The 23,401-nt window shown below is 41.1% G+C and overlaps 1 long non-coding RNA gene across 2 annotated transcripts in view; it reads left to right on the top strand.

Moving 5' to 3' along the window:
* The window catches only part of LOC138411420 (uncharacterized), a 138,463-nt gene that overhangs the window by 86,099 nt on the left and 28,963 nt on the right, over positions 1-23,401 (top strand). For both annotated transcript variants that reach the window (XR_011244052.1, XR_011244053.1), the window contains exon 2: positions 4,647-4,700. This is a non-coding gene — a long non-coding RNA (uncharacterized lncRNA). The remainder of the gene's footprint in view (positions 1-4,646; positions 4,701-23,401) is intronic.

The raw sequence follows: 23,401 nt of genomic DNA on the forward strand, positions 1-23,401 counted from the left end.
CGCCCAACCAGCCCAGCCTCGTCTCTCAGGACTTCATGTGGCAGTATAATGACCTCACACCACTTCTATCTTGGCTGCTGAGAGAAGACAGTCACTATGTGCACAATTACAAGCAGTCGGGACAATCAAACATTGGAACAGAACAGAACGCAGAGCAGCGACTGAAGGGACCTTGTTGGGACGTTATTTTGTCAACTAGTGTTTCCAAGGTCAAAACTAAACTTTTAAGCCGGGATAGTTCTTAAAGTCCTTAAAGTGCTCAGAAAATAATATCCACTGAAGAACATCATGAGAATGTGAGAGTCATTTAGGCAGCAAACAATCAGGGACTATCTGGTTTGGCCAGAGAGATTTAAATAGTAATTCATGTTAATTGTCATGTTTTTTTTAATGTTTGAAAGCTTCTTGGACTGATGATTTAATGTATGAAGTGACTCACATGGAGAGAAATGAATGAAGGTGGTTCGCTTTTATTCTTTGACACTAATATTGAGCTTTTAGCTTCATTAGTTGATATTTTAACACTTGGCAGCAGAAGCAAGCTGTAAATGTCCAGTGTTTTACTAGACTAAATATCCAGCAACATTTTTGATTTATTTAAAGTCTGTTTTGTGGCCACTTGACAGAATCTAAGTTCAGGTTTAACTCCCCCTATAGCTCTAGATTTGGTCTACTCCAACTCCAAAACTAGAAACTAGTGTTTTCTAGCCATACGAGTTGCTGCATGATCTGGCCCTTTAAAACTGTCCATGTTGAGAATGAAATAGTTTTTTTAAATTGTTCTTTTTACCGTAAGAGGTACCAGTGACAAGGTCTCTGACATTTATAATGTACATGAACTGACAAATGGCCAATTTAACCACACACCACAAACAAGTGTCTCATCGTTTCCTCTCACTGGATCCAACCGCCGATCATTGTCTCCGACACTGAGGGCATTTTTCAAAGACGGCCACTGTCAGCACAAACATGAGGTCGCTGTTTTAATCAGCTCCTGGTTCACAGGGCCTCTGGCGCCAGTGAAAGAACCACCCTCTCATCTTGTGGCACAAATAGGGAAGCCCTTATGCCCCGTTGCCATCACCAATATATCCGAACCATGATGATGTTCCCACACAAATATTTCATGTTGTGTGCAGCATCCAAGACTCACAGTGCATGATGGAAGAGGAAACCTGCGTTCTATCACTCTTAATAGGCAGCTGGCTAAAAGTAAACGAGAAAAAGTCTCTTGACGCACCCCACCACGAAGAGTAACGCTCTTAACTCTCTTTCATGTAAGTGGAGTATTTCTCCACCAAGCTGTCCACCTCTTTTTTTTCCTGAAGAGCTTGAACTTCCCCCACCCAACTCCCAAAGATAATTGAAGTGTTAATTTTAATAGCTATTTCCATTTCATTAATTAAAGCAAACATTGCCTCAAGTGCCTCTCAAAGCAGCCCCACAACATCCAAGAGCGTTTCTTAAATATGTGTAATGTATTCACTGAAGCGTGTTATAAATGAGGTTTTCTTTGCTAAGTGTCCTGGTCTATTTTTGTATGTCAAAGCACATGATTGACTGCACAGAAAAAGAAAACATCTTAATGCAAGCGATGGTCAAGAGTATTTATTCCCATTTGCCAATAAAAAAAAAAAGCCCTTTGAATGTGACTTTTATCTCGACTTCTGAACTTTTTCTGCAAATATGTAAATGCATAAGTGCATAATTTGGGTGCGATAGAAATACAAACATCTTCAATTATTCATATGATTTCAGCTGCTGCAGCTACATTTATCAAACGTTTATTACCGTGGTTGAACAAGTTGCTTTCTTCTCATTTCAATAAAAATGACTGACAGGATGCTCACTCTAAAATTTACCAGCCATTGTCAACAGTTGATATGTGAATTAAATATTTATCCAGACCAGTTGACTCCCCCTGGTGACTTAATAAAGGAGAACCCTGTTCCTAACTAATCAATTCAACACCTCCATCAAACCAACACTCAAATCATTTAAGACCCATCACTTCTAATAATCATTACGTCTGATATCTCTATGAGGAAATTCTAATTTGACATAAAATCTCTCATTTAGTCGGTGGTTTGTTGAAAACCTGGCGTGAGATACAAGTGTATTTATACATCACATGTGTCAGGTCCAGCTCACAGCTGGGTGCATTTCATTCTATCAAAAGCTCCCTTTTTAGTCCTTTTTTTTCCTCCTCCTTTTCGAGTTCATTTTCACGTCCGCAGAGTGTACACTCAGCAAAGCACGTTGGAAGAAAACATTACTGTAAATGACCATCAGGTCGTGTTTTCATTTCACCCAAAAACAGAAACGCTCAATGAGTTTTACATTTGTCTTGTCAAAATATATGATTGGCCAATATTTCAAAACATTAACTTCAAATGTCAATATGTACTGTAACACAAACCGAGAAGTGACTACATGTAGCTGCTGGAAAACTGCCCGCTCTGAGAAAGTGGTCGAGCAGGTGAAGGAGCTTTTCCAAGTTTTCATTTTTAGGTTTAACGTCAAATTCCTGCAGAAGAGTTGCCCTGTGGCGATAATGAGATGGATTTCTCCTCTGGAGTTTGCACTTACTGCCCATGTAAACTGAGCATATACAAACTTAAACCGAATCTCATGTTGAAAACGTCACATTTTTGGCCACTTGAGTTATAAAAACCAACAATGCAGTCACATTATGAAAACGTTAACGAGTGAATGCTAAAAAAGTCACCTCATGTCTGTTGGCTTTTTAGAGTCAAGCAGCGTGGGACTTCATGGCAAAGAGTCATGGCTTCCCGCTCTGTTTTGACAGCGAGAGTTATGCCTCACAGGCACCAGATTCACCACCATGCCTCATAAGCTTGTGGAGAACATTTAGGGCGCCACAGGGGCCTCTTGACCTAAGAGGAAGTCAGGAATATAAAAGGTGACAAATTGGTTTGTAACCAAACAAAGACATATGCAGACGCCCTCACGCTGAAACATAACTGATGACACAAATAACGAGCGAGAAACTGTCAGAAAATAATTCTTTTTTTTTTTTTGCTACTTTCTTTTAATATTAATGCCAACCTCTGGACCTCTGCCACTCCAATTACAGGAAATGTAAGAGCAGTAGGTCTCCCTACACCAGCTTATGATGAATGGAGCACTGTGTGGGGGGAAACCAGCGTGCTCCTTTTAGAGATGCAAAAACTGACCAAGTTTTTTTTTATAAGTCAATAAATGGGGTGGGGAGGTAGGTTTCAGATTCCGTCTGTTTGGGTGCGAGGGTTTGACTATGTGATGCTTATCATGGCGCGTGGAGAGGGGGCAATTGAATGTGGTAAAAGTAGTCAAGAGGACTTGTTCATTGTGGTTGGTAAAGAAGCCACTTCAGGTCCATCCCTAAACCCCTCACCACACTATTCAATTCATGAGGCCGAGGCACTGAGAGCCCCCCCTTGGGATGAATGAGCATGCGCCCCCCTTCTCGTAATTAGAAGTTTCCCTCCACCAGCCCAGATACTTATTCCTCTATCATCCATCATTGGAGGTTGTTTCTCTACTTCTTGAATCTCGACTCCGCAGAAGTTTTCCTCAAGTCGTACTTAACAAGTATGCCTTTATAGAAGAGTTAGCGCTGCGACGCCAACCGCTCTTCAGCTCATTTCAGTACAGTGGGCGTATTGAATGTAAATGGCAAAGTGTATGAAGATATCTCCGCACACCTTCACGCAGACAGACAGAGCAAACTCCAACATAAAGTGAGACATGCCACTGATATCCTCCTTCTCCCTCTGTGTGTCGGCCCTCGGGGAGGCAGGATAAGAATGTGGCCTGTCATTTCATCTAGAGATCACCTTGGTGGTCTTTGGCAAAGCTGCTGTCAGGGAATCCCTGATGTGTGGCTGACCTTCCTCCCCGAGCCTCCGCACTCATCTGCTGGGAGTGAAACAGGCCGTGTTACCTCGGCTGGTCCTCCAGGCTGATGAAACCTGAGCAGGTTGCTCACTTTGATCTGAGGGCAGACAGGAAGAAGTGCCTTGTGGTAAATTCATTACTGCTGAAAAACAGCTTCGTCACACTGCTGCTGGTCAAGAATCTACTGACTCACATGTTAAATTTGATCTTGAAATTTTGATTTGATTTTGTTTCATCCCAACTTTTCACAGTTTCATCATCATTTGCATCAATAATAACGTCTTCGGAGCTACAATCAATGATTCTCTCAATTATTTGCCAGTTAAGTTCTTAATAAGTCAAATCATTTTTTCTAACAGTCACAATATCTCGGATGTCAAGGTGTCTTCAAATTGTTTAACCTCAGGTCCTGAAGGGTTCAAACTAATTTAGAGGTTAACCAATTCAATTTGAAGGAAACGAAAACAGAGAACAGAAAAAGTTGTTTAAAAACCGTTGGCTGTAAACATCCATCATGAGTTCATGGATTACTTCCTAATTTAGTATTTTCGATCATCTGCCTCAGCAGTTGGCTTTTTCACCACTGGTCTCAGCGTTTGTACTTTTTGCGATGTTGGCTTATACGTCTGTGTTCCCTGATGTCAGTAATTACTCTGATGAGAACACATTTATCATAACTGATGAAAATGAAGTACAAAAACTCCCAAAGTACCTGTAAATGATCTGCCTCCTTCACTTCTTCTCAGGATCTGATGTCACCACCGTGGAGTGTTGAAACTTGGCTTGTAGGAGAAGCAGAGGTACGTTTCATATTATGAATCATACTTGACTTTAACATCATATGTTTTACTTCAACCACATTTTACAAGTCACTGGAGCACCTCAGGGTGCTAATTGTTCTTTTTCATTTTATTGCTGAATTTTAAATTCAACCTTGACTCAGACTGTTTTCTTTGTCATCCACTGCAGAGTGAGTCGTGCTCTGAGAGTGCAGTTTGTGTTACATTCACATTACATGTAATTTATGAGGAAATAAAAAGCCAACATGTCCAGTTGATTCAGGGACACGGTTATCTCTGAGGGCTGAGGTGTGAAGCCAAGTCTTTGTTACTTGCCATCGACTTTCTCCACAGAAACCAATTTAATTATATAGAATTTCACTTAAAATAATATGTTGAAGTGTTTTCAAGTTTCTGCATGAAGGGCGCAGGCACAGGTCAGATATTGGTCTGTGTATTTGCTGCAAAAGTAGTTTATTTTTTTTCTTAAAAAGGCTTCATGGAACCTTTTGGAAAAAAATATCCAGGTAGCTGCAACACTTTAGTCCCATTTAGTGTTTGTGTACTTTCTCAGTGTGTGTGTCTGTTCCTGTACTTACATGTTTGTGAGGCTCATTTTAAGCATAGACCCTACAGACTTGGTTTAAGGGTTAGAATAAGGTTATAGTTAGATGGTTCAGGTTAGGGAGAGGGGCTAGGGAATGTATTATGTCAACGAGTGTCCTCACTAACATAGATGTACAAATGTGTGTGTGTGTGTGTGTGTGTGTGTGTGTGTGTGTGTGTGTGTGTGTGTGTGTGTGTGTGTGTGTGTGTGTGTGTGTGTGTGTGTGTGTGTGTGTGTGTGCAGCCAAGGGTCTGGCAGGTCACAAAGGCGGCTTTGTAGAGGAGGTTAATGAGTGTTTTGTGAATGTCTCTTGATGCTCTACAGCTCTGCAACACCTCCTCAGCGCATCAGCCCTAAGTGTGTGTACATGAGTCCACGTGTGTGTGTATTTAGTACGTGTGAGTGGTGTTTGTGAGTATTTATAACTATTTATATCCTTTAAGCCGTGATTTATAATGTTTAAGTTTTGGTGGTTTTAATGGTATGTGGAGGTCGGTGGGTGGTGCGTTTTCAAGTAGATTTTTTTTTATTTTATATAAATGCAGAGGGTAAAATTCGATGGAAACAACGCGGATTTATCCAAAATGCACATGTTTCTTTTCATGCTGCACATCTCTACTCCTGTGGTCAAGTACCTTGCAGTTATTACAGCTTATTTGTTCAAGTGGTGAGGAAATATTAAATATCACAAGTTCTCTTCTGAGACTGGGCAATAATTATCAACAGATGTCTGCCAGTTGGGCAAAGTGTGTGTGTGTGTGTGTGTGTGTGTGTGTGTGTGTGTGTGTGTGTGTGTGTGTGTGTGTGTGTGTGTGTGTGTGTGTGTGTGTGTGTGTGTGTGGTGGGACATTGGACAGAAACTGAGGAGCATGAAAACGGAGAGGTTGTGTCATCATGACGCTGATTGAAGGTTCCTGCTACATCTGTCGTTATACAAAGAGAGAGAGGAGGAAGAAATGAGACAGAAAGTTTGGAGCAGAGAGGCTCAGAGCCGCAGCCACTGGACGCCCTCCTGGGTGACCAATAGTTGACCGTCCTGCTGCTTGGGATCAGGCTAAAGTCAATTTTTTCCACTTTGGACATTATCTTAACCTTTCCCATGTACCTCGGCTGACTAATGTGAACCGTCTGCCAGCGTGATGTGGATTCTTCACCTCCGGAACAGGGAGGCAGACGTGTGGTCACAAAAAGAGCAAATGGTGTCCACCTTTGTTAAATTGTATTGTCTTTAAAAGCCAGTTCAGCAGTCAGCTGGTAAACACTTCAGAGTCTTAACAGGAACTTTTTTGATGAATGATTACTCGTTTGTCATTTTTCAAACAAAACAGCAAAACATTCACTTGTTCTTGCAGCTCACCAAAAAGGTTTTATTGCTTTTGTTTTTATAGTTTGATGAGTTTCTTGAATTTTTTAGTTTGGTTGGATAAAACAAGATGAGATAAGTTAGGTTTAGTTACAATCTGTTACATTACAATATTTTACGATACATTGCTTTACTAAATATAACAATACATTACATTACAAAATGTTAAAATCCATTTCAATACGTTACGGTACGTCACAATATGTTACGATATGAAATAATGATCCCTTGCTGAGGAAATTCACTTTTTACAGCAGAACGCAAAATATATGAAACAGAAATTTAAAAATGTAACCCTGTAACTATAATCTAATGTCACCAAATAACATGAGGAAGCCAGGGTCGTATTTACACTTTATTCTCACCTTTTTAAAACTGATACATTTTGTCCTTAGAGGAGAGAACATGCAAACCAACAAAGCTTTAAAAGTGAGCTTATTTTTACACGGCCTGCTGCTCTGCTCAGTCGACGGGCTTTAGGTTGTTGGCTTGTCTGCACTGAGGTCAAAGGTCAGCAGGGCTCAGAGGAAAGAGCGGTGAATGACAGGAAGATCCCCCACACCTTCTCCACACGTTCCACCCAAAACACTGACCTCTCTTGTCCCCCCCATGGGTGCTCACCCACCGCAGGCATTAGCCACTTAAAAGAAACTCTACACCAGAAGAAGCACATTGCAGCATGTGCCAAATTACATTAAGACGGGACACCGGCCTGAACATGTGTCGATCTGCCGCTCGGCATTTTCTTTTATCTCCCTGAGACTCATAAAGACTGTTGCGTGTGCTAATCCTGACTAACTCAATTACAGGTTCAAAGATGGACAAATTGGCACCAGACATTCTGAAACAGATGTGACATCATCAGTGCAAGTGCAGAGGAGAGCTGCAACCTGTCTGACTTATAGATCATTGATATGCAGTCGATGAGAAGAACTTTATAATGTGTCTTCAGCAGCGCACACAAACACAAACTGACACACACACACACACAAACTCACACACACAAAGTCACACGCACCTACTTCTTCTCTAAACCTTCTGTTTGTCTTATCTATCTTGTATGTCACTCTTTTCGTCACTATTTTCACTAATTGGACATTTTTTTGATTGACAGCAATGACATTGACATAATTAGATTTTTCAGAACTGTCATGTACTGTTACATTCATGTGTACGATTCAGAGCATCTTGGTTCTATTCATGAGAAGTAGAATTTCAAATGCTGCCATTGACTTCAGATGAACTCAGAACACGATTCTCTCTAGTTTGTTTAAGCATAAATCAACCCTTAAAATTGTGATGAAATTAATGTGATGAAATGGCATCAAGATGATAATTTGTCTTTTTGGCCCCAAATTTATCCAAACCTTCAGTAACTTTTAACCACAAAGGAACAGAATCCTTTTCTCTTGGCCGTCATCTTTAACATCCTGTCTGCTCATCTCTGAGCTCCTCCACTCCGACATGTGTAGATGCAACACAAAGCACGCTGTGTTGAACTGCTGCCTGTCCTCTGAGAGCCAGCCTTGCTTTCTTAGCTGGAGAACATAAGTGTTGACCCCAAGTCAGAACCCTTTCTCCCCTGCTGTGAGTGACAGCCCTGCTTGAGTTGTGGACACAGGACCTTGTTGCCCCCGATGGGAAGCAAGGGGCACGCTCCCTCACAACACTGCAGTGTGGGTGGGCTCAATCACGGAGGACATCTTCCACTGGTGGTACAGTACATGCAAACATCTCCAATGTGAATTAGTATATTATGTTACAGTGAAAGCACCGAGCGTTCGGCCGGCAGGTTTTTATTTGTGAAACAGGAATCTAACTGACTCTACCTCTTAAAATTAGACGTGCCGATTGAATTTCTTGTTTCTTTGCTCTGCAGATTAAGCCCGGTTTGTAAAACAAGAACATTAAATAATCAGTGCTCGATTTTGGCCGTTGAAGAAGAGATCTACACACAACTCCACCAATCCATAACATTGCATGAAACTCAAACTGACTGGACTTATGTCTGCCTTTTAAAACAAGACCACTCTCAGGCCAAAATCATTAGTAAAGTAATCCATCAGCCGAACCCCCGACCCAGCGACCCAAACCACAATGTCAGCCAATACAGTCGGAGCCATTCACCGTTCAGACGTTAACACAGACCTTATCTGTCAGGATCATGAGGATGATCTCAGCGTGAACAAGTGAGTGACAGCAGATGGACTCTCAAGAAAACAAAGTCAAACATCTCAAAGCGATAGGGTACGTTAACGATAGAGCCGAACACTGGAACGAGAACGTCTTGAGAAACTGTCCAACCTTTTCTCCTGCTGCTCTCCGAGCTGCTCGAGGAAACGGCGGTCACACTAAACCGGGTTTTCCTTGGCCAGAAGAGAGGAGGCTCGCTGCACACCGACCACTTATTGCACAAGATGCCAGTCATGGGCTGCCGATGTTTTTGTAGAGAAGTTTGGTGAAATGTCAGTCTTCTTCATTTCCCCCCCTTCGGTGTATATACATGCACAAAAATTTCCCACTTTGTTAGCCCTTGAACCTCACACATTTACTGGATGTATGTGATTCATATGTGGGTAACTCAACGAGCGTGCAGTCGGGAACGGATTCGCTAAAGTATGGAATTGGAAAAAAATTATAAACTGACGTCGTCTTTGATGAAAACTATTGTTAAGTAAAGTAGAAACACCATAACGCAAAAAATGAAGTGATGGAAACAAGTTGTATTTAAATCCAGCATCAAGTTGCATAGAGTAGGTATTTAAAGTGGGAGGAAAAACTTTGCCCTGCATCTCGCCAAGTATGAAGCTGTGTGGTGTACAAACAAATAAGCCCAAACAAGTCCAAATAAAGCAAAGTACTTTGGCTCCATTTATATAACTGGGCCTCTTACAGTTGGGCCGGCCTCCCCTCTCTGACTCGCTTTGATCCGTGCGGCTCTGTGGCGCAGTCGGATCCCATCAGACACGCAGACACAACGTAGATACAGTGCACCTGAGCTTCTGACGCCGCCGCAGAGAAGAAGTGGGGAGATGTGCTGGTATGCAGGAAAAACCAGCTCTATTTCAAGCCCTTCGAAATCGCTGAGAGGGTTTCCTTGTAATCCCATCTGTCATATTTACTTCAACCCCCACCCCCCTGAAACATTCACGACGGCCCGAGCCCACCCCCTCTTTAAACAAGCCCTCTGGATCCGAATCAAACATCCCGATACGAAGAGGGTGGGGGTGAAAAAGGCTTCACCGTGTTGATCAGCTCGCAGAGATCAGCGGAGGGCAAGTACTCCCTCGCCAGCCGTGTGATGTCGCTCTGCAGATTTTGGTGAATCAGAGCCGGAGGCCTGCCTCTGCGTCCTCTGGGTCCAGCCAGCTCGGCAGCCTGTCAGCCAGTCAGACTCTTAAAGAGGTATTTAAATGTGTGCCTGCAGCAATGCACTCACTCAATGACCTCTTTATTTGTTAAAATAGATTATTTTAAATAAATTACAGAGCACTTTCGCTGAATAAACAGAGACTTTGGGGCTGCGGCCTGCGTTACATACTTACCACAGCCACAGAGATCCTAAATGACTAGTGAGCTGTGTAATCGCCTTTGATTTCACTGATAGGACTCTGATTCTTTGGGTAAAAGAGATGGAGCCATTGAGGAATCTGAAAAGCGACACCGCTAAATGGGGGGAAGGCAAAGAAAAAAAGTCTCATGTGGGGAATATGAACTTATGATGTTTCTAACCCCGCCATGTCGACAGAGGAGTCCATTAGAAGAACAGAGGGGAGCTTGAGGGAATCCTGTCATTTCTTCCCCCCGCAGCCTGAGAGCTTTAACACTCCTTCAGCCTTGTTCCGTGCCATGACGGAGACGCCACCCGAGTGAGGAAAAAACTGAGAGGGAAAGGATCAGACCTCTTTTTCTTCCTCCTCCTCTTTATCTGTCAACCTTTCCTTTCTTTTGTTCTGGACCAAGCAGAGTTTAGAGAAGAGCAGTTTTTCTCTGCTACGCTTCCGACCTCAGAGCATTAGGAGAAAGGTATTTTGCATAATTCAAGGCCATTACTAAACCACCACTCTTCCATTTTCTAATTAGTTCATTTCCCCACGTGTTGCTCCATTTTTTTTAAAAGCAAAAGGTGAGAAACACACGCTCTCTCTCTGTTCTACGTCCACATGCAGCTAATTTAGTGTGACAGGACCCAGTTACGCCAGGATTACTGTTGCTCAGAGAGAAATCTCGAAAAATAAAATGACAGGGAAAATACTGGCGGCTCGAAGCTGAAGAAAAACCATGAAGAAATTAGGTTTGATTAACCTTATGAGTGCTTGTTTCAATTCTCACAGGTCTATTTATTTTCGAACATGTGGTCGACATTCCTTCAGCTGCACATTTCCCGGCACGTCTATTACATCTAATCTGTAAGTGGTTCCAAAAAAATGAAAAAAAGGAACTGCATGTATGTGCGCATACGTCATGCAAGCAATTTTGAAAATTGACAATTGAAACGGTAAAATGGCTCCGACTGTTGTTCCTCAGGGTGCAAAGATTATAAATAAGTAAACTTACATGCAGGGTATATAATTGTGTCTGTATTGTTTCTTTATTTTCAGTCAATCATAAAAAAGGGCTGCTGGTAACGGTTGTCATCAATAATTACATTTATTTTCACCAATAATCTTTTTGTCTTTCTTTCTTTTACAAAAGTGAGATTTTCAAAGAACTTGTTTTATGACTAAGTTTCAAATTCAAATTTGATTTGATTTGGTTAATTGTTCCCAAAATGTTTGAATCACCACCAAGACGAAGCTCTTATGATTGTGACCCCTCGTCATTTAGGCTCTGTATGATGTGACCAGACAGGATCGCATTTTCCTTTTTTCAATCATCAGCAAGTTTTAAAGTGAAAACTGCAATGTAATAAAAAAAGCAAACATTAAACATTTTAAAACTAATCATTGTATGTGGCAGAAACATACGTGTTCTATTTGGTTAGTAGACTTGAGGGATAGGATTTTTAATGGCATGCAGTAGAGACAGTTGAGCAAGAACGATAAAGAACAAGAGCCGCTGCTTTAATCATCCGTTTCTACACGGATTGATCAGAGATCAGAGTGAATTCATCCGCAAATCTATAATCTATGGATGGATGGATGAACAGATGAATAGATAGAAAGAAATGACAGAGATTCTCCTTTAGATTAGATTAGATTAGATATACTTTATTCATCCCACAACGGGGGAATTTACATATTACAGCAGCAGAGAGAAAAGTGTAGTATACACTATAGAAATTAAAATGGAATAGGCAATAACAACTAAAAACACTACAAAACACTAAAAAGAGGTCGAAAAGTACGGAGCTGCTGTAACAAGCGGCCACTCACGCGGCGACAGGGCTCAACAATACAAACGATTTACATTCAAAAAACATTCCACACATCTAAACCAAATTCCAGAAAAGGAACACCAGAAGAGAAGTTGCATTAGATCCCCTGCAGGTAACACAAAGTAAACACACACAAATACACACTTACACTCACACACACACACACACAAAATTGTAATCAGACTCACAACTGTCAGAGTTTCTCCGCTTCTGCAGTCACATTAAGCTCATAAAGTTTCCTCTGAATGAAGTTACACACCAAAAAAATCATGTTTTATACACATGATGTTTTAAACATAATAGTAATTGATCGTATTTGTAGCGTGGTGTGGAATATGCCTGTTTTTTTGGGGGGGGTTTTGCAATACCACGAGCAACCACAGAGGAACAGGGGCTGATCAGTTAATCTTTAAATAGTTGCAGGATAAATATTAAACCGTGTCTGCTGTCAAAGTTCAAATATGTTTAGGTGAAAGTTGAACTACGAGAAAATGTGTCCACTGAAACCAAATATGTGATATCGTCTTGTTTTTTTTTTGTATGCTTGTGTGATTATGAATAATTAGAAGGAAAACTTAATTCAACTTAATTCATAAGCCATTAAGTGTTATGAATAGCAATTTCTGTGACTCTCTCTGTGCTCTTTAAGGCCACTCTGAATGCGGCGCACAGAGCCAGCTCAGTTCTCCCTCTTTCTGGCAGCTATAATTGAGCCTAATAGCTGCAGCACAGACATAGGGAACCTCTTTGACACCTAGACCAAATTTTCTAATGAAACGATCAAATAAGCATCATCCAGCCCCGGCGTATCAAAGCTGCCGGCAGCTGGCAGCACGTCACCGTCTGACATTTGGGCTTTATAAGCGCTGCCAGGCCTGTTTCCCTCCATGTCCTCTGGCCTTGTATTAACACTAATAATAGGGAAAGTAAAAGAGATGTAGTGATGAATGGACGAGACTTTTGCCAGCTGCTGAGGAGGCGACGGAGGCTGGATGCATCCGTAATGCAGTGTGACACGTCGCAGCATTGACGCCTGCTCGTGTGTGTGTGTGTGCGTGCGTTTGTTTGTGTGTGTGTGTGTGAGAGAGAGAGAGAAAGACGAGGAAGTAGAAAAATAAAGACAATCCTTATTGCGGCATCATTTATTTTGTAAAATGTGTGTATTTGGAGCTGAAATTATTTCTTGATAATTTATATAAATTAATCAATAAATCAATAACTGCATTGAGAACGTAACTAAAATAACTAGAGTCATTTAGTCATGTAATATTAATTCCAGTTATTGCAGGGACGATGGCCTCATTGTCTTTACATTTGAGTTTTTTGTTGATTTAGCATTTAAACTTATGAACAATTAGTAAACTGTCAATATGACACTTTCTCAAAGCTGTAAGCAAATGTTACATAGGTTGCTTAGACATAATGTACAATAAAGATCACTACAGCTAGGTGCATACATGATAGTTTATTATAAACCACTTCTTAAATGTCTGTGTCCTGCTTGTGAATGGCAAAAAGAAACAAGTAAAAATAAGATATTTATATATAAGATATTTCATTATCTTGATTCTGCACCACTAGATAAAAACCAAGCAATGCAGAGACATTGCTTCAGGCTTTAGGAAACTGTGACGTTTCTTATTGTTTTCTGAATAACTGAGCAAATAAACTGTTTTTACAGCATCAACAATCAATTTTAAATCATCTCTGTAGAGGTTAAACTAATCAGTCATAAATCTATTTAAAAATCAACAGTGTGAATGTCTCTCTTACATAAATAAAACTATTTCCTCAGCCCGTGTGATAATAAGAGAATCTCTTTGGACTTTGTAGAGTTCATTGGATAAAATAAGGATATTATATAACATCATCTTTGGCCTGTGGGTGTTGAAATTTTATAATCGATTAAAATAAGAAAATAATCTTTGACCATCATTGTTTGTCAATAGTCCTTTACTTTTATATTGGCTCCTTTTTATTTTAACAAAATCCTTTCTTTGAAAAGTAAACAACACAAACATCTATGAAATGTATTTACCTAATGCAGTACACTGGGCCACACATCTGGCACAATTCATGTCCAAACTACAATGATCAACGTGTTTCATCACTTTCTTTTCCTCGAGGTTGATCTGGTTGAACAGAAACTATAAGAAAGTGATTTCATTGAGGTTCCTCTTCCTAAGTTTGACACTGCGGCTCCAGCAGGAGTGGTTAGACCTTTTCAGGATTCCCCACGGGAGCTCCGGACGTCGTCAGCCCGCCGCCTGGTTATTTTTCATGGTTCTATTGGGACTGCACACGTGCAGACCGGTGCCCACTTTTTCCCCCCGCACTTGTTTGGTTACATTTGACTTTCTGCGAGATAAGAACCAGATTTAACTCTCGTACCTTGGAGCAGCCACTGGGTGAGAAGACGCTGGCTGAGCGAGCGGCTGAAAAACGTCTTCCAGGGAGGTGGGGGGGGGGGGGGCTGACTGTGTAGTCTGCTCTATCTCTGCTAGCTCGCCCCTATTATGTTACCTTTCAAGTGCTTTGTCACAGGAGAGAGGGTGAGCTATTCTGGTTTGCTTCGCCTGTGGGCCGACTCCAACAGCCTCAGTGTTGTTTTAAGAGCCTTAGTTTAACGTGTGTCTCTTTGTTTGTGTGTGTTAGTGTGTGTGTGTGTGTGTGTGTGTGTGTGTGTGTGTGTGTGTGTGTGTGTGTGTGTGGAATGTTTCCACATGCTGTTTATTTATGGAATATTCTCTGACACCTACTTACACCATTATCATCCCCTTTTCTTGTAAAGTGTAAAGTGCTGCCTGCTTTACGAAGACCACGCCACAGTCAGGACCAATGAGCGAAGAAATAAAATGAACAATTAGCTCCTGAAAATACAAGAATGCTTTTACATCCCAAACATTTTGTTTCCTCCAGTCTTTAAATCAGTGGCTAATGCTGCCCTGTGTTGTCTCTTCGTGCCACGTTTTGTTTCAAGAATCTATTCCAACTAATATTTTAACATTGAACAATGTGAGAACATTACTTTTTTCCACTGTCGCCACTGCAGCGGTAAAATCAGTGTAGCGCCACAGACTCTTAAAAGAGATTTTTATTAGATCTCAGACTCCAGGCACACACACACACACACACACACACACACACACACACACACACACACAGCCATAATAATAGCTGGTGTAAGTCATCAAACCACATGATTGATCAAACAGAAAAATGTCATGATAACAATAATAAAAGTAATCCAACGATTGGTAGAAAAAGAAAGTAAAAAATATTAAAAGTTGGTTTGAGAGTTTAATAAGAGGTCGTGATAGAATACAAATCCTGTAAGGTTGGACAGGTGGGCGGACCTGAGGGCGGGAACTGTTTTGTTGTGACATCACAACGTTACAAAGGTCCTGACGGCTCATTTTAAGCCACAGTGTATGAATTCGGCCTGTGTGCATTTTTGTGGATTGTGGTCTTCTCACAGTATTTATACAGAACCTGGAGCTGCTTTAAAACAAAATACACATGGAAATTTCCTTTCCTACAATATGGGACATTATAGTGGAGATGCTATAGTTGGCGCTCACCAAACTACTATAAAGTTGTACTTTAGGTAGTTTAATGGCTACATAAGATTCAGTGTAGAGTCCCAAAAAGTATTTTCTGATAGAAAAACCTACATATGTGTGAGTACCATGTACCTGCTATATCTACTAAACTTCAAATATTGTTTATCGTCAGTGAGCGACAAAGCTCTATGTCTCTAAAGGCATCAAATAAATCCTCTCGTCCATCATTCATCAATCTCTTTATCTACTTATTTGTTTTGACTATTGTTCTTCCAAAGCCGCTGAGAGTCGTCTTATTCGTCTCTGTTTGGACGATTCACCAGGAGCTCTGCACAATTAAGCCGTTTTCAGACATGAGCTGAAGATTGGCTGCGGACTTTACCCAGAGTTTCTCTTCACACCTGCACAACACAGCGGGAGGTTTTCTGCTCAGACGCGTTCACAACAGCAACAAATCCTCAGCATTATTCAGGCGAGAGGTGGAGCAGCAGGGTGCAGCAGACAGGAAGTTGCGGAGATCACGTGGTGTCCTTGACAACACACAGACTCTCGCCGGTGTCTTCTACTTGTGTGTAACTGCTTTTTCAGTGGGACGTATTCGTTTTCTTTTTGTGTCTGTCACTTGTAAGAAGCATCATCAAGCACACATCGACTTCTCCTGGATTTCTACAGACTCTACCTTCCTGGTATAAAGTCTGTAGTAATCCAGGAGAAACTGCGGAGCGTCTCACTCAGACATTCACACGTGCTCGTCCTCCAGTGTCCAGTGTCTGACAGCAGCTGTAGCGTTCAGCTGTAGCGTATGTTTTTTAACAGGGAGGGATTTTTCATCTGGCCTCTGCTGCTAACTTCTATTGCTGGAGGGAACTGGTTTGTCATTTCGAGCAGTGAGCAGCTAAAAGCAGGAGAATAACTCTGATACTCTGACATTGACAGAAGTCCTCTCTCTTCTCTTCTTTCTTTTTTCCTCCTCCACTCCTTCTCTTCTCTCCTCACCATCTGGCGCAGCTGCCAGGAGAGGGCTCGGCTCTGACCCCGTTGTCAAGGACACAGATGGGAATTAGGAAAAGTGGACTTGTTTCAAACAATTATAGAAATTACTTTAATATCTTAAAACAAAAAGACGGAGAAATATATTTATTTGAGATGTTGACTGTCAGCTTGAATTTCCACTCGAGTGTGTGCGTGAGTGTTTTCGTGTGACAAACTCCAGTAAAGGATGATGTGGAGATTGTGTCAGCCAGGTGTGTTTTGTATTGGACCTAATCTTTCTGTTTAGTCGCACATTTTTAAAATCGAGTCTAACATAAGCACCTGCCTGAGTCTTACGGAGGAGCAGGTCGTGACCTCCTGCCTCCAACCCTGAAATGGACACCGGTTAATAGAGACCCGTCTGTTAAATTGTAATTGAATGTTACATGGCACTCTGAACTCAGTCAGGTCTTTTTTTTCCCGTAAGCGTGCAGGATTTAGGCAGACGCTCCAATGACAACTTAATTTCATCACTGAGGAGCACCGCCGAGTGTTTTTGTTCGAGCCTCTCCCTCAAAATGCGGCTCTTATTAATGATAATTGGTAAAAAGGTGACACATGTCTGACTCTTGTTTATCTTACATTTTAGATAATTTGAGGCACACTTTTTTTCACAAGGACAAATTAAAATGGGAAAAACTCCAGCACTGTGTCTTTTTTCATGCAACAACTAAGAAGTGCTTTGTCGTGTTCTGCTATTATTTCACTTTTAGTTTTTCAGTTTTTACTTGAAATGCTACAAATACAACAGAGAGTAGAGTGCTCGAACTATTTCAAACCAAAAACTTTGCAGTCATCCAGGAAACCTTGAGTCCAATTCCTCTGCGTTTCTGTAAAATCACAAACCAGCTTTGAACAACCGCAGATATCATCTCATTAATAAAATCACGAACTTCTGTTGTTAGATCACAGATGTATTCAGGTACTTCACTAAAAGTAAGTAGTTCTTAATTTTAAGTAGAAGTTCCAGAGGATTATCAGTAATATCTACTTTAAGAGCACTTATTGTATTGTATTGATACGATAACCAGCAGCATTGTAAGGTTGTTATTATTCAAGCTAGGCTGATATGGATTTTTTGCGGGCTGATTTTTTTTTTACATAAAATGTAAACTTAGAAATGTTCATATGAGCAAACAACCACTAACAGTGATACTTTATGTTTGGTGCTGCTGCCTCAAACTACTCGATGCACAAGTTGATTGTGTAATACTTTGTGTTCTGTTCTGTGTTGTAGGTACAGTATATTATATTTTACTGAAAAGCTCTTGAGATGATCATTGCAAACTATTGGGACTCACTGTTTAAAAGCTTTGTACTTATAAGGATCTAGATGATTGATTGTATACTTTGAAATTTAGCTTCAATTTGACGCCCGAAATGTTCGTGGTACCGTCATAGTTCCCCTCATCTGCTCAGGACGACTTCAAAGTCAGAATGTTTCAATCTGACAGTTGAATAAATGTTACAGATTACAACTTTGTCTTTTTCAAGATGTAAACACTCATCTATTTGTACAGTGATGTGAAAAACAAGCAGGGGGAGCTGTGTTTACAGGGGAGAGGCAGCAGAGGGAGTATGGCACTGTCTGTGGGGATTTGTGCCTGTGTGTTTGTGTGTGTATGTGTGTTTATGTGTGTGTGTGTGCGTGTGCATGCGTGCGTGCCTGTCTGTGTGTGTGTGTGTGTGTGTGTGTAGTAGATGGCACTGAAAAGACTTGATACTTGGTCTCACATAGACACGTACAGGTCGTCTCTGTGCCAAATCTGCCCTTCATGTTTTCTATTTGGACTCAGTAAATGCTTCTTTTCCCGTCATCCATTGAATTAAGTCTAATACCTTCCTCAAGACGTCACGACTGTTTGACTGATTTCAAAGCCAAAGTCAGGCTCAAAACCAGTGAGGGTTCAAACCTGGGATTGAGCTTGTCTAATGTTTCCAAAACGGCGAACTGTGAAAGGCCCCATAATTGATACGCAGGAACCCAGAGGGCACGACTCCTGTCAGATCAGCAGCAGACAAGAACTGCCAGAGCCACGCACTGCGGGGAATAACAGCTAATTAGCCCCGTTTAAACATTTCCTGGTTTGAAGAACTTAAAGAGCCAGGGCCACAATCACACGAACAATAGCCGCTCACTTAGTGAAAACCCCCTGAGTATGGATCAGACGGTTGGTAACATTTAGAGAATCAAAACTGAACCAGATGATCAACAGATCACCTGCGATCTGTCAAAGACATTTTTTGAATCAGGTGAATGAGCGGAGAACAGAACCAGGTAGTATTTACATACTGCTGTTAAAATGAGAAATATGAGGAGTGGAAACATAATGATAAATCAGGTACAATATAAAGCATCATTAGTTCTGCAGTATTGATTCATGCATTCAATGCATGGTCATTATATTATTAGTTTTTTTAGACAAACATTGAAAACCTTAAAATGACACAAGAAAAAAACGAGTTTTTGTGAACTGACTAATGAATAATTTACAAATAGTTTAATCTCCCCTACATTCAAAATTATTACTGCATCAAGACTTGCACTACTTATACATATTTTGACAAGTAGTTGTATAGATAATATACATGTATAAAGTTATATTTTATCATTTATCTTTTTATACACTGACTTTATTTAACTCTGTTGTAATGTATTTTGCTGTATTGTATTGCTATAGGGAGACAAGATATTAATTAGATCAAAGTGGATCAAAGTGTTGACATTTCAGCTCAAGTTATGGAGCCATATTTTAGTTGTTTTTTAATATAAGGTGTAAACTCACACACGACCAACAATAATTTGGATGAGATGAATATAAAATGAACCATCTCTGTGGGATCATCTACAGGTGCACGCTGTGTCATTGTCTGGAAACTAAAGCTAAATAATAATAAACCACATAAAACTGTTTGCTCTTTGTTATTTGATGCAGGTGAAGCTGCGTTTTTAATAAGTGTTGATGAAACTGAACCAACTGGTTTTTCAGGCTGATTTCTGTGTGTAAACAGATTAAATCCATATATATGTAGATTTACTTAGTCTGGATGTATTTGACGTATTCATATTTTATTTCATTCTTTTAAACTGAGCTTCTGTTTTTGAGGTTGTGTGACGTTTGAGTATTTTTCATTTTGTAGTTAATCACCTCGTGGATCTGTTCACACTGAAATGTTTGACGGACTGGTAAGTGTTACCTTCTCACTTCAACAGTGTGTGTTTCCATGCTGTGCCCACAGGACAATGGGTATCAATAAATAATAGACAGCTGTACAGGGAGCTGAATGCCAACTCCACATAATACTCACCTCACTGAGGGGACGTCCCTCCCTCACCCTCCCTCACCCCTCAGCTGTCTGTCACAGATCATCATTAACGCTGTCTCGCTTTGTCTCTCGGCTTAGAGGAACACACACACACACACACACACACACACAGCTCTAAAGCAAACACACCTTTTCATGGCCTGCAGCCAGATTCTCTGTCATAAACATCCCAGTATAGAACAATTTATTACCGATATAATGCTGTGGTAATCTGCTTTTAAATTAAAGTGGACGCAGACTGTTTGCTCAGATGATCACATGTCTCTGTGGATTGGAGCTTTGTATTAAACCTTTAAATGTGAAACCTTTGTGATGTAAAGTCGCTCAGAGAACATCGTGTACACAGACCCCGAGGAGTGATCAGTCACATGTGACTGGAAAACTTTGCAGCAAAGGTCTTATGTGCGTTTGAAGTTCTGATCCTGAGAACTGAATTGTTTTTATTTTGCAGTTTTGTAGACTTGGCGTTAGATAAGAGGATTCAATCTTTGACATCTTGAGAAGTTAGTCTATTATATATGCTATTAGTCTGTGAGGTCGACACATGTCAGTAGGTGTTTTTCAACCTTTAAGTGAAACTTAATAATTCATTTTAATTTTAAAGATATGAATTGGGTATGTTTGCAATTATTGATGGGACAGTGTTAAATGGGCAAACGTGCAGTAAAGGGTGGAGTCTGAACCAAATCTGTGCCACTGACTGGGCCCCCCAATATATAAAGTTTTTTTGATTTAACTTTTTTTTTTACTCCGGTAAAATAATCTGTCGACTTGTTTATTTAATGTCCGATGGCTCCTTAAAGTTTAATTTGTCTACATGTGAAAGTGTCAGTCTGCTGTGATTACACTGCAGTTTCTAATTCTCCTGTCGCTTGTTAAACGTCTTCTTTGGTTATTTCTTCTCTATTATTTTCATCATCAACACCTTTCACCATATCAGACACGTCTCCTCTGATCTCCATCCTGTTTGGATAATCTTGCTCTAAAGCTTCGCTGCTTTGTGTTCCCACCTGGCCGCAGGTTAGCAGGTCGCCAGGTAAGCATTTAACAAGCCCTCCGTTGGCTTGTCTGCTCCACTTAACACCTGACATACCCCCTCCGTGCTGACCTCTGACCCCTGACCCCGGACTGACAACTGTCGGATACTTTCCTTTCTCCGCCGCGCTCCTCTTTTCTTCTCGGCCCCTCACTGAGTGCCACAGAGTGAGACAAGGTGAAAGGTATCCAGGCGTTTTCTGAGAGGGGGGCCGCACAGGTGTTCATGCCTCCGCACCTCTCAAGTTCAAAAGCCATCGAGTCCTTAGCAACCAGGTAACAGTCAAACAATGTGTCACCCGCCCCCCCACCCTGAGGCGACAGTGTCTTCTGTTTTACTGTCAGAGCGCCAGGATTTAAAGATCCTGATCCACACGCCTCATAGTCAACGTCATCCTCAAGCTCTGACAATGAAAATATACATATTAACCCGTGTATGACATCATGTGATATTATTCAATCACACCAGTGACCCAAATAACCAGACACCAACATTAGTGAGGCTTGAAAATAAAAACACGGGACAGACATGTGTGTGCTTATCTAACAACACGCCTCCTGTATCATGTCTGAGTCTGTCACCTTGTCCGATATTTCCAAGCTCCTCCGGGTTTATGGGTTCAAAAGTGGGAGCCGGTCCAAACATTACTAGCAACATCAGTGTCAGTAATTTAATGCGCAGGTGTGAATGGATTCTCAAACAAGCCGGGGAGGCCCCCGGCGAGTCCTGCGCAGGGCCGCCAGGGCCAGCGGCAGGTTTAAATAAATACGCCGCTGAGCAGACATGTCGGCAGCTGGGGCCCGATATGGCCGCCGCTGTTTGTGTTGTGGCTTTGAGAGGGCACTGAGGAGAAAGCAGCGGGACTCTGGCATGTTTCCTGGGAGAAAAAGAGTTAAACTCAAGATGAATATAAGTGGCAGCAGAAGAGTTAAAAAACATCCTGAGGAAAATAAGTGCAGGCTGGAGACGAGCTGTGTGTGTGTGTCAGTGTGTGTGAGTGTGTGTGTGTGTTTTCTTGTGCATGTGTGTCACCTCAGTGTGGGCTGAAACTGCTACTTTATTCTTTATTATAATTATGAAAGTCTTCTTATTGGTCGACATTATTTAAGGATGAAATATAACGCTGCATCATATTTTACAGTTTTGGCAGTTTATTTTTTATTTTTCTCTTTATTTTGAATTTTTTGAATTTATATATATTCCTGATCAATTTACTAATCATTCAACAAAGAATAGAAAGTAAAAACATTTATATTGAATGTAGATTCAGACCATATTTTACATCATTTAAATCGTTTGTGTTGATAGCACGTTTATGCTATCTTCAGACTGTGCTGTTGTCTGACTGTAAGTGTCATTGTGTCACTGGGACAGACTGACAGGTTAGTCCACAGAGCGACCACAGTCCAGTGCAGCATCAGCCTATTCACAGGGAATGACACGCATGGGCTCGTGCACAATCACACTGGGCCAAGGACGCATTTCTGGGCTGCTCAAGCAAAATAAAAAAGGATTTCTCAAGGATGCACAATCCTCCCAGTTGTCCTGATTGTCAGGCCACAGTGGTCCGTCACAGTTCTTCTAATTAGAGGTTGAACCAGAATAATTTTTGTACCACTTGAAATGTGTTTGAACAGATGGTTTGTGGGTTAGAAATTATTTTTGTTGTGTATATTTTTGTGTCATTCAGTCATCAGAAAAGCTAATGGGAGATAATGACCTGCAGTAAATGATCCACCAGTCGTGAGTCGAAACTGAGACCTGCCCATGTGATGAACGCCTTGACTGTTTTTATATATGGTTGATTTTTTTTTTCAAAAGGAGTGGTATAATAGGATCATATTAGGATTAGTTAGTTAATCTTAGAGATTATAGAGATGATAGTGAATAGTGAGTAATTGTATTATTAAGCCACTGGGATGGAGAGATGAGAAGAAAAAGAATCATAAACCTTAAAAGATGGATAGCAAAGTGAAATCACAGACGAAGGGAGGAAAAGCCTTGAGTCCCACAAGCTGAGAGGAGAGGGAGTCGATGGGGAGTAGATGGGGAGGCGACGGGGAGGCGACCAGATGCCAGACGGGCTCGTCCATTTCAGGTTTATGGATTAAGAGCGGAGACGTAAAAGGCCAAAAAAAGGAGTAGGATCAGTTTCAGTGTTTCTTTCCAACCTGCCAGAATTCCCTCATGATGTCCTGACAGTCATTAAAAAGCTGCAGCCGCTGATTCCTTCAGGCACGCTGCCAGAGGTGGTGTGAGGAGAGTGCACCTCTAAGTCCTGCAGTAAATCCCACAGATTCCTGCTGAGCCACAGAGAGACACCTGCACGATATATGATACTGTATATTTCATCTCAGCCTTTGAGCTCAGCTGCATCACCAGCGTTGAGCATTAGCTCAGCATTAACCCGGCAAAAG

This window comes from Paralichthys olivaceus, chromosome 9, assembly GCF_024713975.1.
Source record: "Paralichthys olivaceus isolate ysfri-2021 chromosome 9, ASM2471397v2, whole genome shotgun sequence".
Taxonomy (NCBI): Eukaryota; Metazoa; Chordata; class Actinopteri; order Pleuronectiformes; family Paralichthyidae; genus Paralichthys; species Paralichthys olivaceus.